The sequence below is a fragment of the Apodemus sylvaticus genome, chromosome 14 (genome assembly GCF_947179515.1).
Source record: "Apodemus sylvaticus chromosome 14, mApoSyl1.1, whole genome shotgun sequence".
In the NCBI taxonomy this organism is placed as follows: domain Eukaryota; kingdom Metazoa; phylum Chordata; class Mammalia; order Rodentia; family Muridae; genus Apodemus; species Apodemus sylvaticus.
Genome location: NC_067485.1, coordinates 46,832,432 through 46,848,658, shown reverse-complemented (window position 1 = coordinate 46,848,658; position 16,227 = coordinate 46,832,432). Strand labels below are relative to the sequence as shown.

Below are 16,227 nucleotides of genomic sequence, written 5' to 3'. Positions count from 1 at the left end.
ATTTCCCCCGCCCTAAAAATGGTGAAATCTCAGTCTGAACAGCTCTGAGTATCTGGCTGGAGAAGCCTGGGGGGAAGTACTTCTAAGTCTAATAAAATATGTGAAACAATGAAAGAATATATTTAAAACAAATTTAAGAAGTATTATCTCTTCAAAGTCATTTGCTTAGGCTTCGTAAAAATTAAAAACCTAAAAGTTACATTTTAAAAGCTAACTTGAAAACTTTTGAAAGTATAGTCATAAAACTAGACAAGGGAAATATTAAACACAGAGAATAAAACTTAGTAAATTATATGCAATAAAGAACAAACATACCTGGGATGAAGCCTACTTGAATATGGTGGATGATCGTTTTTGATGTGTTCTTGGATTCGGTTGGCAAGAATTTATTTTATTTTATTTAGTATTTTTGCATCGATATTCATCAGGGAAATTATCCTGAAGTTCTCTTTCTTTGTTGGATCTTTGTGGTTTTGGTATCAGCGTAATTGTGGTTTCATAGAATGAGTTGGGTAGTGTTCCTTCTGTTTCTATTTTGTGGAATAGTTTGAAGAGTATTGGTGTTAAATCTTCTTTGAAGGTCTGATAGAATTCTACACTAAAACCATCTGGTCCCGTGCTTTTTTGGTTGGGAAACTTTCTATGACCCCTTTTATTTCTTTAGGGGACTGTTTAAATGATCTATTTGATTCTGATTTAATTTTGGTATTTGGTATTTGTCTAAGAAATTGTCCATTTCCTCCAGATTCTCCAGTTGTGTTGAGTATAGGCTATTGTAGTAGGATCTGATGCAATAAAGACACATGCTCCACTATGTTCACAGCAGCCTTATTTATAATAGCCAGAAGCTGGAAAGAACCCAGATATCCCTCAGTGGAGGAATGGATACAGAAAATGTGGTATATTTACACAATGGAATACTACTCAGCAATTAAAAACAACCAATTCATGAATATTTTAGGCAAATGGTTGGAACTGGAAAATATCATCCTAAGTGAGATAACTCATTCGCAAAAGAATACACATGGAATGCAATCACTAATAAGTAGATATTAATTAGCCCAGAAGCTCTGAATACTCAAGACACAACTAATATATCAAATGATTCCCAAGAAGAAGGAAGGAAAGGGCCCTGGTCCTGGAAAGGCTTGATCCAGCATTGTAGGGGAGTACCAGGACAGAGAAATGGGAGGGGGTAATTGGGGAATGGGTGGAGAGAAGAGGGCTTATGGGACATATGGGGAGGGAGGATCCTGGAAAGGGGAAAGCATTTGGAATGTATACAAAAAATATGGAAAGTTAAAAACAAAAACAAAAAAAGAATAAACATTATTCAAAAGAAAGCATTGGAATAAACACAGTGTGCACACTCCTTAGCACAGTGCGGCCTCATTTAAATCATGGAGATGTCACGAAGTACAGTGCAGCCTCAGCATCTTTAGCACTGAGGACATCAAGGCACAGGAAGGCTGAGGAGCCCACCCAAATCCACACAGCTACTAAGAAAGAGATACAGCCAATTTCCAGCCCAAAGAACTGGGTTTCAGTTCTGTTTCCTAGCAACTGCCCTGTGATCCCGTGCGGGAAAATGGAAACCACTAAAGAGGAGTCCCATGGTGGTTAAATTTGTCCCAGATTAAGCAATAGTGAAAGTGAAGCAAATGACTTTTTTAGAGATGATGGCTGAAAAATTTCCAGAACTGGAGAAAAGCATCAATCGTCCTATTTGATAAAGGTCAAATTTATTAAGTAGAATTTGAAAAAAATCATATACAGACATAGACTAGTGAACTCCAGAATGGTATAGGAGATGCTGACCATAAAGACAGCCATTAGAGAAGACAAATTGATAAAAATGAAAACCCATTACAAAGAGATTTCTTGCGGCAGTGATAGAAGCCAGGTAATGTGCAGGGTATTGTCCTAGGAACAAGGGAAGATGGCCATCAGGAAAGTGAGCAAAATAATGTCTTTTTATGCAAACAAAAATTGAGAGCACCTTCACTAAAGAAAAATGTAGAGGACATATCTAAGAAAGAAGGAAAATCATCTAAGAAAGAAACCCTAAACTATAAAACAAAAATGTTAAACTGTACATACATGAATAAGTCTAAACCAGTTTTCTAGAAATAAATTCTAAAAAATCAAAATGTTTAAGAGAAAAATAATTAAAATTTATAACTGACAAATAAGAACAAAAGAAATAGATTAATATGTTCATATTCTCATTATTATTGGAAAGATTAATGTGTGAAAACTGTTCACTTGGGAAAGTTAAGGCTTGTGGTGAGGAAAACTGATTTTTCCAGACAGGTCATGGGAGGTTTGACACAAACTCCAGAAAAATGTAAAAAGGAAAAACACATTTGGCCACCATTGGTGAGCACCCGCCTTCCTACGAAGATGTTTGCACCCTCTGCTTTAGCCCCGTGTCAATGCTGCAGTAGATTACCACCTCCCTGAGCTACCAACTTACAGATACTACTCGTACGACTACTGGAGTCTGTCCATGGGAACATGCATACATCCTCAAGTAATGTATACATTACAACACTGGGAGGTTGTTTAAATTAATTCACATAGCTGTGCAGTACTCAACTATATATAAATCATACTATACCTATTCAGTGTGTATCCCATACTTGCAGAACAGGGCATTCTAACAGAGTTCTCTGAACTGGGCATTCTCATGGGCATTGCATGAGCTCAGCAGAGCAGAGTGTACACGTCCCTGGACTGTGCACTCACCTCAACTTAAGTTACAGGTGAGACTGAACTAACCTGGTAAGGTTGGGTGGTCTTGCTGCTGAATCACTGTAGTGCCTTGTACAAAGGACCTTTAAATAAGGAGATGATGCGCTCAGGAACTAATGGCGAAGAGCTGGACATTTATTGAGTGCTTACTGTGTCCTTTGTCAAGCTTTGCCTTAATCCTCCCCGAAGTCTCACAGTCAGGTATCTACATAAGGTAAAGTGCCAAGGCCCAGGTTACCTCCCACCAGAGCTTCCAGCTAGCAACCGCTTCAGTGTTAGGGCATTACTGGAACTGCTGGTGAATTCACGTCCATTTACATGTTTTCTGAGCCTTGTGTTAGTTCAGATAAGAGACAGTGATAAGACAGAAAGGCTATGTGAGTCAGTGTGGAGATGCCTCAAACACCCGGAACAGATCCATCTGCCCCATTTATACCACTCTTGAACACATACCTAAATGACTGTATCCTTCTATAGAGATACTTACTCATCCGTGGTCATTGCTGCTCTATTCACAATATCCAGAAAATGGAAACAGCCTAAATGTCCATTAGCTGATGAACGCCTAATGAAAATGTGGTGCACTGCCACAATGGAATATTACTCAGCTATTAAGAAGACAGAATTTATAATATTTGCAAATAAATGGATGGAGACAAAAACAGTCAGCCTGAGTGAAGAAACTCAGACCCAGAAAGGCAAATATCACATAGTTTTTCTTCTTTGTAGATGTTAGCTCTGAACTATCACTGTATGAGTTTTATTTGGAATACTCACAGAGGTCAGTATACTACCAGAAACCCATGAGGAGTGTTGGAGGCAGAGAGCTTTTGCTCACAGACATGCACCAGAGCAGTGGTTCTTACCCTTCCTGATGCTCGGATCCTGTGACTCAGTTCATGTTGTGTTAATCCTCAGCCACAAAATCATTTTTGTTGCTACTTCAAAACTGTAATTTCGCTACTATTATGAATTGTAATGTAAATGTCTGTGTTTTTCAATGCTTTTAGGTGAGCCCTGTGAAAAGGTTGTTTTACCACCAAGAGTGTCACATTCCACAGGTGAAAAACAACTGCACTGTGGGACCCTGGAAAGTTAAGCACAGGGGGTTTGTACCCTCAAGGAAAAGAGTACAAAACCCAATTTTCACCCAGAAGCCTGAAGCAGAAGCCAGAAGCCTGTTTTCTAACCTGCTGACCTCTGCACAGTCTGTGTGGCTGATGTGCTGAAGACACATTCTCTTGTAAACTTTCTTTTTTCAGTCAATCTATACCACCTATTTTTATGAAAGGTGTCATACTTACTTTACAAAGAGTTTCAGTGAACTCACATCTGATCTATATTTAGCTTACTTTGTTTCGCAAATGGATTTGTGCATGCTTTATTGTACATGTGGGATTGAGTTAATCATTACAAAAACGATTCTCAGCAGATTATGCTGAACATATATAAGCCTAAAATAGGCAAATCAGGATCAGACTTCCAAAGTTTGAAACAAAACTGGCTACTGAGTCTTGTTGTGCCAAACTGCTTTCTTGTTTCCATGGCTTGTCTGTCTGCTGTCAGTGAAGCTCGCATAGACCCCTGCAAGGGAATTTCTTCCAAGTGAAAGAAAGCACAATGCACTGGTATAAAGGGTTACAACATCGTTGTAAGGAGTTGAAGAGATGGCTCAATAGTTAAGAGACCTGGTTGCTTTTTGACAGGATCTGGGTTTGATTCTCAGCAGCCACATGACAGCTCACAAGTGTCTGAAACTCCAGGCCCAAGGGACCTGGCACCCCTATACGTGCAGGCAAAATAAAAATACATCTAAACAAGAAAAAGTAATTGTGTAACAAGAAAGAATAAATTTGCATGAAAGAGAGGATAGCAGGGTAGAAGAAAGAAGATTACAAGGTTAAATAACACTTAAGGAATTTTCAGAAAAAGTCATATGGAAACCTACTCCTGTAAAAGTATATATACTGCCCACTGGTATGATAGTGTCACAAGCATCATGGGAGCAACCAAACATTCCCTGATTGAATTTAAGGCTCATTTCACAAGATACAACCCATCCCTAGTACAATCATCAAGCAACAGCCCTACAACTATGCAGAGGTCATAGTCCCTAGGGAAGAACTTACTACTATTATTCTTCTAAATGTATTAAACTGCATAGTATTAAACTGTCTGCTAACGACTTCTTCTTATCCCTGTATGTGAATGCATGTCTCAACCCTCATCAGAGAAGCTTCTATTTGCAGTAGATTATGATTAAAATTGAAACACAACCTGCCAATGTACAGTGAAGAAGAGAATAAGTAAATGCTTAACCCTGAATGAAGCATATATATCTCATCCCTCCTTCCAGTGTTTGGGATCATCACAGAAGAGGGGACAGAAAAGGTAGAAGAGCCGGAGGCAGTAGATGACTACAAGGAAGGATTATCATCTGATACAACATTGCAGATGCACACAGGAACTCACTACAGTTGTAGCAGCATCCAAAAACCCCAGAGAATCCTAAGCCAGACCAAATCCCAGCATGAGGAGAGGAATTTAGCGAGATTCCACCAAAGGCCAAGCAGGTATTAACAATATTTAGCAGAGAGAGGAGAGAACAGGGGGGGGGGGAGGGGAACCTAAGAAAACTGATAAATTGATGCTGCTGCTTTGGAAGTTATTTGCGCAACACAAATTGACCCTAAAGAGGAAAGGGGGCACAGACTGGATAGTAAGGGAAGAGTTAGTGGGCCTAGTATAGTTTGATCAAAATACATTGCATGGAATATCAAATAGCTAAAAAGCAGAAGGAAATAACTTATTCTAGATAATCAGCAAACTAGGCACTCATCCAGGCATTGGGATAGTGATTTTTCCCCATCCTTTTCATATTTATTCTAACCAATATTATGCTAACAAATATTAGTCTGGCAAGGATTATATAACTACTTTGTATTTCTATAAATGCCTCTGCCAAGGGCAAGGATTTTAATGGGCCTCTTTCTGATCTCTGCCAACAAAGAAAATTTGACACTAAACTTTTCATTTCTCTTCATTGGAACATTCTGGAAAAGGAAAAGTTTGGTACATTCAGAGCAGCAGACTGGCGAACCATGGTAGATCATGTACAAATGTTCATGGTGGGATTTGTTCAGACTAAAGTTCTACTCATCCGAGCCACTGATGCAGGAAGCCAAGAGTGCATAGATAGAATGTTTTTTATGTGATTCTTGAAATCAAGAATTTTTTTCATTATACAAAACAACATATATTACATGGACATATTCCTACAAATGCCATAACTCTATCAAGTTCTTAAAAACTGACCATAGAATAGAGATTATGAAGGACTTGGAGAGAAAGAGAATCAGGAAAATTGCTCAATATGTACAGTTTAGCTTGGGAAAGATAAAAACAAGCATCTACTGAAAATGGGCAATATGATTATTCTGCTTGTCCAACAAAATGAATATAATAAGCAACTGAACTACATTAACATATGCAAATAGGTAAATCTAAATCACCATAATTGTAAATTTAGCAGCAGAAGAAGAGGGATTTGTCTTCTACAGAGAACCTCTCCTTGATGAGGAAAGAGTGGTCTGGCTGACCCCATTGTGCATGAAAGTAGGAGCCACTTGCAACACTGGCGCTGACTCAGACCTAAAGAGGCCACATTCTATTCAATGGTTCTTCTTAAAAGAGATAGCCTGGATTTTGCCATCTTCTACTTGGTGCTGCACATACTTAGAGGTCAGACGGAGAGTCCAAATTTGTGGAAGTGAGAGCAAAGAAGTGTTCTCAACCAGGAGGAGTGAAGATAGTGACGTCACGTGGAGGAAGTCACGTGGTCAGGGGTGCATCAGAGTGAGTCTCTTTAGGGAGTTTCAAAACTACTTCTTCAGTACAATTGCTAAGCGGAAGAACAAGGCATGATGTTTACCAAGGATAATGCTCACGCAGTCTATCACAAAGTAAGTGGTACATTTCTGTTTTGCCCCCCTGGGGTGAAGAAGTAGCAGCAGGCGATATATGAGATGCCTCATTTCACATGAGAAGGCATCAGAAATAATACCAGATACAGAGAACAATGCTGCCTTTTGATATTATTTCCAGAAAATGCTGTGAATGAGACAAAAAAAAAATCTCACCATGTCTCCAAAACATTTTTCAACATAAAATTTAAAGGAGCTTGTAACCTAAAATATTCCCTCTTTTTGCCTTTAAAACTATTTCAAGTTATTTCTTATACTGCTATTTAATATCTAAACTGTATTTCTTTACATTAAATAAAATATTTTTAATAAATATATGAATAAAATTTAAATTTCCACTGAGAAGAAAACAAACTAGCACCTAAGTACTAAATGTCCTTTTTTAAAAAGGATATTATTCTTGAAGCAAAAAGGCATAAATACCCCAAGTCCCTCCTCCCCTTCTCCATCCAGATGTGAGGAAACCCTGACCAGTAAGGATCTTGAGACAAGTAGACGATGGAGCACAGAATGAATGTATTAGTCAAGGAGCAGAGTAGAGTCCCATTTTCTCTCTTCTGACTTTTGGCCTGTGTAGAAAAACCTGCTGATTACACAACCTGCTGTGACTTCCTGTCCATTCCCCCAAAGGGTAGGATGTGATCAATAAAACCTCACTCCCCATCTCTTTTGATTAATTTTGGTTGAAAGTCTATTTTATAGATATTAGGCTGGCTACTTCAGCTTGTTTCTTGGGTTTGTTTGCTTGGAAAACTTCTTTCCTGACTTTTACTCTCAGGTAATGTCTATCTTTATTGCCACAGATTGTTTCTTGTATGCAGCAGAATTGTGGATTCTGTTTACACATCTATTCTGTTAGCTTCTGTCTTTTTATTGGGGAAATGAATCCATTGATGCTGAGAGGAATTAATGACCAATGATTGCAAATTCCTGTTATTTTGATGATGGTGGTGGTAGTGTGTGTGTGGTATGTATGTTTCCAAGCAGACACAAGAAGCAAGCTTGAGTAGCCAGTCTAATATCTAATAAAATACACTTCCAATCAGAATTAATCAAAATGGATGGAGAAGGACACTTCATATTCATCAAAGGAAACATCGACCAAGATCAAGATGACATCTCAATTGTGAACATCTATGCCCCAAAAGCAAGGGCAACCACATTTAAAAATAAACATCAATAAAGTTTAAATAATACATCAAAACACATACATTAATAGTGGGAGACTTCAACACCCTATTCTCATCAATTCATAGGTCATAGAGACAGAAACTAAACAGAGAAATATGAAATTAAGAGAAGTTTTGAAGTAAATGGACCTAACAGATATCTAAAGATTTTTACCCAAACACAAATACCTTCTCAGCATCTAACAGAACCTCTCCAAAATACTGACCACAAAGCAAGCCTTAATAGATGCAACAAAATTGAAATAATCTCTTTTATATTATCAAACCATCGTGGATCTGAGCTAGACTTCAACAACAATAGAAACAGCAGAAAGCCTACAGAGTCGTGGAAACTGAACTATTCTCTACTGAATGGCTATGAGCCAAGGAAGAAATAAAGAAAGAAATTAAAGACTATCTAGAATTCAAGGAAAATGAAGGCACAACATACCAAAACATGTGGGATACAATGAAAGCATTGCTAAGTTCATAGCACTAAATGCCAGAAAATGTGATATATTTACACTATGGAATACTACTCAGCTATTAAAAACAATGAATTCATGAAATCCTTAGGCAAATGGGTGGAACTGGAAAATATCATCCTAGGTGAGGTAACCCAATCACAAAAGAACACACACGGTATGCACTCACTGATAAGTGGATATTAGCCCAGAATCTCAGAATACCCAAGACACAATTCACATATCAAATGATGTCCAAGAAGAAGGTCCTGGAAAGACTCGATGCATCAATGTAGGTGAATACCAAGACAGGGAAGTGGGAGGAGGTTGACTGGGGAACAGTGGGAGGGAAGAGGGCTTATGGGACTTTTGGGGAGGGGGAAACCAGGAAAGGGGAAATCATTTGAAATGTAAATAAAGAACATATTTAATAAGAAAAAAAGAAATAGGAGAGATCTCATACCAACAGCTTAGCAGAGTACCCTAAGAGCTCTAGAACAAAAAGAACATACCTAAAAGAAGATGACAAAAAATAAGCGCAGGGTTAAAATAAACACTGTGTGTGTGTGTGTGTGTGTGTGTGTGTGTGTGTGTGTGTGTGTGTATAAAATCAAAAAGATCAAGAGCTGGTTCTTTGAGAACATCAACAAGATAGACAAAGATAAACAAACCCTTAGGCAAAGTAACTAAAAGGCAAAAAGACAGTATACAAATTAATAAAATCAGAAATGTAAAGGGGAATATAACAGCAATGAGGAAATCTTAGAATCATTAGAGCTTACTTCAAAAGCCTTTACTTTACCAAACTGTAAAGGAAATGTATGATTTTCTTGATTGATAAACCTTTCCAAAGCTAAATCATTTAACAATTGATTTGTTAACAGTTTAAGTTATCCTATAACTCCTAAGGAAATAGAAGCAGTCATTAAAAGATTCCCAAGCAAAAAAGCTCAAGGCCAAAGAGTTTTAACACAGACTTCTACAAGACTTAGAAGAACACTTCTCAAACTATCCAGTAAATAGAAACAGAAGGAACACTGCCAAACTCATTCTATGAGTTCACAATCACCCTAATACCTAAACTACACAAGCCTTTGATTGACCAGTTAAACTGGAGAGCAAGGTTCACATACCATCACTTGGTATATAACAGGATTTGCTTCTCAGGGGCAACCACTCCTGAGAATCATTTTTAACATTAGAATACAAGCAGCATCAGAACAAGCTACTTCAGAAGGAACATTGATAAAGTTATTCTATGAGGCCACAGTCAACCTGATACCTAACATATGCAAAGATTCAACACAGAAAGAGAATTTCAGACCAATTTCCTATGAACATAGATATAAAAACACCCAATAAAATAATCCCAAACCAAACCCAAGTACACATCAAAAATATTATCCACCATGGTCAAGTGGGCTCTATTCCAGTGATGCAGGGATGATTAAATATATGAAAATTCATCAATGTAGTCTACCATATGAACAAACTGAAAAAAAAACATGATAATTTCATTAGATGCTGAAAAGGCCTGTGACAAAATCCATCACCCCTTCATGTTAAAAGTTTTGGAGGTTTTTAACCTCATATGGAAAAACAAAAACAGAAAGCTCAGGGTAACCAAAACAATCCTGTACAATAAAAGAATTTCTGGAGGCATCGCCATGCCTGATTTCAGGTTGTAGTACAGAGAAGTAGTAATAAAAACCACATAGCGTTGCCATAAAAAACACAGGTTGATCAATGAAATAGATCCAAAGACCCAGAAACAAACCCACAGACCTATGGACCCTTGATTTTTGACAAAGTCCAAACAATACAATGGAAAAAGGAAAGCATCTTTAACAAATGGTGCTGGTCTAACTGGTATCTGCATGTAGAAGAATTCAAATAGACCAATATCTAACACCCTGCCCAAAACTCAAGTGCAAGTGGATGAAAGACCTCAAGATAAAACTAAACACAGTAAATCTAACAGTGGGGAAACTGCCTTGAACTCATTGGCATAGGAGACAACTTCCTGAACAGAACACCAATACCACAGGCTCTATGATCAACAATTAATAAATGGGACCTCATGAAACAGAAGTTTCTGTAAGGCAAAGAACACTGTCAATAGGACAAAATGACTATACACAAATTGAGAAAAGATCTTCACCAACCAAGAACACTGTCAATAGGACAAAATGACTATACACAAATTGGGAAAAGATTTTCACCAACCCTTTTTCGGACAGAGAGATAATATCTAAAATATATATAGAACTCAAGAAGTTAGATACCAACAAACCACCTAGCTCAATTAATAAATGAGTTACAGGGATAAACAGGAAATTCTCATCAGAGAAATCTCTAATGGTTGAGAAGCACTTAAAGAAATGTTCAACCCCTTAGTATTCAAGGAAATGCAAATCAAAACAACTCTGTTTCCACCTTACACATATCAGAGCAGCAAAAACAAACAAACCTCAAGGGACAGTACTTGCAGGGGAGGATGTGAAGAAAGGAAACAGTCCTCCTTTGATGGTGGGAGTGCAAACTTGTATAACCGGTCTTGAAATCAATTTGGATGTTTCTCAGAAAACTTGGAATAGTTCTATTTCAAGACCCAGCTCTGACATTCTTGGGCATATACCCAAAAGATGCTCCGCCATATCACAAGGACACTTGTTCAACTCTTTTCATAGCAGCTTTATTTGTATTATCCAGAAACTGGAAACAACCTATATGTCCTTCAACTGAAGAATGGATAAAGAAAATGTGGTTCATTTATACAATGGAATACTATTCAGCTATTACGAACGAGGACATCTTGAAATTTGCAGGCAACTTAATGGAACTAGAAAAGATTGTTCTGAATGAGGTAACCAAGACCCAGAAGGATACTCATGGTGTGTTCTCACTTATACATTGGGCACAAAGTACAGAGTGACCACTGTACAATCTATTGGACCAAAATAGCTAAGTGAGGATGCTTGACTCTCACATAGAAGGGGAAATAAAATAGACATCAGAAGGGAGGGAACAGGGTGTAAGAAGGGGTGCAGAGAGCATCAGAGGTGGATATCAGGTGTTCTGAGAGTAAAGTGGTTTGGGATAGGACTGGGAGGGGCATGAAATTCAAAGGAGAGCATCTCTTGGATGAGTCAGAAACCTGGGATTTGAGAGTCTCCAAAGAGTCTATAGGGGTAACCCTAGCTGAGACTCCTTATAGCCAGGGTATGGAGATTGAAGTAACTGCCTCCTATAGTCAGGGGGGAACTTCCAGTGGAGGAATGGGGACACCAACCCACCCAAAAATTTCTTCACCCCAAAATTTCTTAACCCAAAAATATCTTCAACCAAAAATTTGTCCTGACTACAAGATGACCCGGGATAAAGATGGAGCAGAGATTGAGGAATGAACAACCAATGACTGGACCAACTTGAGACCCATCTCATGGAAGAGAACTGACCTTTGTCATTGCTACAGATACTCTGATATGCTTCTAGTCAGAAACCTAGCACCACTGCCATCTGAGAGGCTTCATCCAGTAGCTGATGGAAACAGATGCAGAAACCCATAGCTAAACATCAGGTGGAGCTCAGGGAGTCTGGAAGAAGAGTGGGAAGAAGGATTGAGGGAGGCAGAGGGGGTCAAGTACACCAGAAGAAGACCTACAGAGTCAACTAACCTGGAACCATAGGGGCTCACAGAGACTAACCACCAACCATGCAAGGGCTGAACCCAGGCGCCCTACACATTTGTAGCAAATATACAGCTTGATCTTCATGTGGGTGCCCTAACAATTGGAAAATTGACTCTGACTCTGATTCCTGCCTTTGGATCCCCTTCCCCTCACTGGGCCCCATCATCTGGCCTCAGTAGGAAGGGGTGTGCTTATTCCTGCTGCACTTTGATGTGCCAGACTGAGTTTTCATGCATGGGTAGCTTCTCCTTCTTTGAGAAGAAGGTGAGATTATAACCGGGAGATGGGGGGGGGGCATTTGTGAAGGAGGGACTAAGAGGAGAAAAGTGGGAGACTGCAATTGGGATAGGAAGTGACTAAATAAATAAATAAGTAAAAATTAGCTAACTAATTAATCAATTAATAAAAAACTTCACTCCCCAGACCAACCTTGCAAGAATTATTTCTTTCTCCTGTGAGTCAAGTGCAACAAATGCCACTCTTTCTTAAAAGTCACTGTAATCTGCAGGAACTGTGATCTCTAGGCAACCACATATTTCAAAATCACAGTTACATTCAAATCTGAAAAGAGAAGCAGCCTTGGAACTCTGCAGCTTGCTCCTTGCACTGGAGTTCCAGGCCCGCAGTGTTCCTCTAGCGTGGTCTTGGCCACGGTGTCCTTGTCCTCTCGCTCTCTCAGTTAGCTAATCTGAGGATATAGCTTCCTTATTGAGCACCAGATGCTGTTCTAGAACACAAAGATATAGCATGTCCATTTCTGTTAGCACTATGTTATATTAAAGAGACTATGGTCACCTAAAGCTTGATTGTACTTGTAATGAATAATATCACTAGCATACAAAATAAAATAAGACAGGGAAATTTAGGAAGACAATTTAGCATAACTTATGAACTAACTTTTCAGATCCTTTAAAATGTAGCATTTTCCAAGTTCGTTCAGATAGGATGACTCTTTTGGATGGAGTCAAGCTAACTAACTGGAATATTTTCTGAGACAGATCTTCACCAAATGTAGATATTGCCCTGGAAGCTATGCTGTTGAAAAGGTGGGAGAAAAAGAGGGGGTCATAGAGAAAAAGTTATAGCTGCCAGAATTAGAAAGCATCTGAATTAACTTAAAAATGTCAAATTCAATGAATATTGATGCTTAATAATATAAGGATTATAATTACTAAGTGGAAATATGGAAAGAGTCCTTAGATGTGGAGAAAGTGTGCCTGCCCTGAGTCATCCAGAGTGTCCTGCCACGGTTACAGCAGAACAAGTGTGTAACATGCTAAAGACATCAAAACATGGCCCTGCTATGGTTTCAATAGAAGTTATAGCTCTAACTCTTGGGAAATTTGTTGATGAATATACCATCAGAGTGATTGATATATTGGTTATGTCACAGTCAGATACAGGTATCAGTGTAGAAGCTGGTGATCCAGTGTTCAAAACCAAACTGTCAGAAATGCTAAAAGAGACAGGGATTCTGACAGGTCTGTTAGCTGGTAGGCAGTCACCATGACTTTGGTTGTTGCCATTCATTCTGCTGCAGATATCAACACACAGAAGAACTCTGATACTTTCCCAGACAGAGCAGTGGCCTTAGCTGTGCTTCCCACTCAGGGTGTAAAGATTGATATTAATGGAATGGATACAGAAAATGTGGTATATTTACACAATGGAATACTACTCAGCAATTAAAAACAATGAATTCATGAAATTCTTAGGCAAATGGTTGGAACTAGAAAATATCATCCTAAGTGAGGTAACTCATTCACAAAAGAACACACATGGAATGCATTCACTGATAAGTGGATATTAGCCCAGAAGCTCTGAATACCCATGACACAACTCACATATCAGATCATTCCCAAGAAGAAGGAAGAAGAGGGCCCTGGACCTGGAAAGGCTTGATCCAGTATTCTAGGGGATTACCAGGACAGAGAAATGGGAGGGGGTTGATTGGGGAACAGGCAGAGGGAAGAGGGCTTATGAGACTTATGGGGAGAGGGGAACTGGAAAAGGGGAAATCATATGGAATGTAAACAAAGAATATAGAAAATCAGAAAAGAAAAGAAAAGAAAAGAAAAGAAAAGAAAAGAAAAGAAAAGAAAAGAAAAGAATAAAAAAAATGCATTCAGACTGACTAGTTCCAAAATGATGGTGGCCTTAGAATATAAACCAAGACAACCTCAAATCTGACTCAGTGAAACAATCTACCCAGGCATTAATTCATTAAACAAATGCCACTACCTTATTCCACTATTAATTATCAGCCAAAATGAACTGGCGCTGTTAAGTTTGCCTAAGTAGAGTTGGGTAGAAGGTTCGACACCCCAGAACTACAGTGAACATTTAAACAAAGTGAGTCAATGCCAAAAGAGATGGTAGAATTACCCAAGAATTACAATAATGCTGTAAAAGAAAACACAACACCTGAACAACTGATAATAAAGAATGTTAGCAAGCAGGATGCCAAACACTATTTAGAAAAAAAGGATATACTTATGACTTCAAATATTGTCCAGTGTTTTACAACAATTTTACAAATTGTTTCATTTAAAAAAGCAACACAGAAAGCTTTTCCAGATACATTTGGTATATATTCCTCCATAGTTCCTAATGCTGACAATCAAGGAGACTCTGAAGGTGTATTCGGTGAAGTGTGGGACATGTGCTATCATTTTAGCACTGTGACACCTCTGGTCTCAGTTGCCCAATTACTTCTGTTTCCTTACTCGGGGGTTTGTGGATTCCAAGGTTGTGTAAGAATATATCAAAGTGAACACATTTTTCTAAGATCCCATTTACTGTTTGGGAAAAAAAGTAACACAAATATTCATTATTGACTACAAAAGAAAGTACATTTATAATAAAAAAGAAATATTTGAGCAGTTTTGGAAATTTTCTCGTCTCCTTGAAATATATAATTAATTTGAACAGATCGCAACATTTTTAACATACCTGGACTTGTTATTGCAGTTTACAATGTTACTTGTGGCACTAGCACAATGACTCTCACATAATAAATACTAAAATCTTTGCAGGGCTCACTGACTCTTACATTGGAAGAGCATTTTCATGAATAAGTTTGATTTTCTTCGCATGAGCTGGAATTTCAGCCACTGTGGTACTTGATGAGGTCTGTATACCTTTCCTTCCCATTAAAAAAGCATTTTTGCATCTCCTCAAACTTTCGTAGACAAATTCAGGTGATTGGTAGATCACCCTATAGACAATCCAGTGCTAAAATGAACAATTCTGGTGACCTACTTTATAACTGTGAAAAATGACAGTGGAGAATGGGGATCCTGGGCAAGCACTGTCCCCTAAGCTCCTTCCACCTTCCTTCTCTCTCTTGTTATCTGCTGTGAACTAAGGGCAGTTGTGTTTTTAATGTTGCATTTTAAATGGACACATGAATACTTACAAGTTGCCTTCAACTTTATCTCAGTCTTCAGAGCATGAAATAATTACTATGTAGCCTTTATTGAAAAAAAAAAAAAAGAAGTTCGTCAAACTTCTGGCCTAGAAGGTGTAGATAATATTTCTCCAGCCAAACAGGATTTTGAGAAACAGAATTGCCGTTCCCTGATGGATCACTCACTCACTCGCTGCTCTCCTGGCCTGTCTACTGACTAAGGTACTGACTTATGAACTGATTTAGAAAACAGGATAAGGAGTTGTAAAACTGAAGACGTACTTTCTCAATTCTGTTCTGCAGCTGTGAGGAAACTGAAGCATGGCCAGGTTAGTGACTTGCAAGAACACATTTACAAAAAGGGCCGAGCCAGCTTCTTGGAGTCAGAGTAACTTTTTCTTTTTAAGTTGTATCTTATTTCATTGCTCTTAACTGGATGTATGCCATGACTTGTACATAAGACATAATGGTATGAAAGGACATTTTTAGAAAATAAGATCACTTGTACAGGTGTTCTTAAGTTTTATTTATGAATTTAAAAATTAATTTTAGAGTGTTCCTCTCACATAACTTAAAATTGGGCTGACAACAAGTGCAGCATGCTAAGGGTTCGCTTCAGGAACCAAGCACTTGCCTTGCCTAAGCAAGCCATGGCTTTCTCTCCCAGAAATTCAAAGGTAAAGCCACACACTGATTATTTTGAGCCAATTTCTTTAGAAATTTCTCAGCATGTGACTGCTATCATAACTTTTTTTT

At 38.3% G+C, this 16,227-nt stretch overlaps 1 protein-coding gene across 3 annotated transcripts in view; it reads right to left on the bottom strand.

Moving 5' to 3' along the window:
• The window catches only part of LOC127664898 (probable G-protein coupled receptor 141), a 66,294-nt gene that overhangs the window by 49,487 nt on the left and 580 nt on the right, over positions 1-16,227 (bottom strand). For 2 of the 3 annotated variants that reach the window (XM_052157149.1, XM_052157148.1), the window contains exon 2: positions 15,481-15,535. The exons of the other annotated variant lie outside the window; for it this stretch is intronic. The gene's annotated coding sequence lies outside the window, so the exon portion shown is untranslated. The remainder of the gene's footprint in view (positions 1-15,480; positions 15,536-16,227) is intronic. 3 annotated transcript variants of the gene reach the window in all.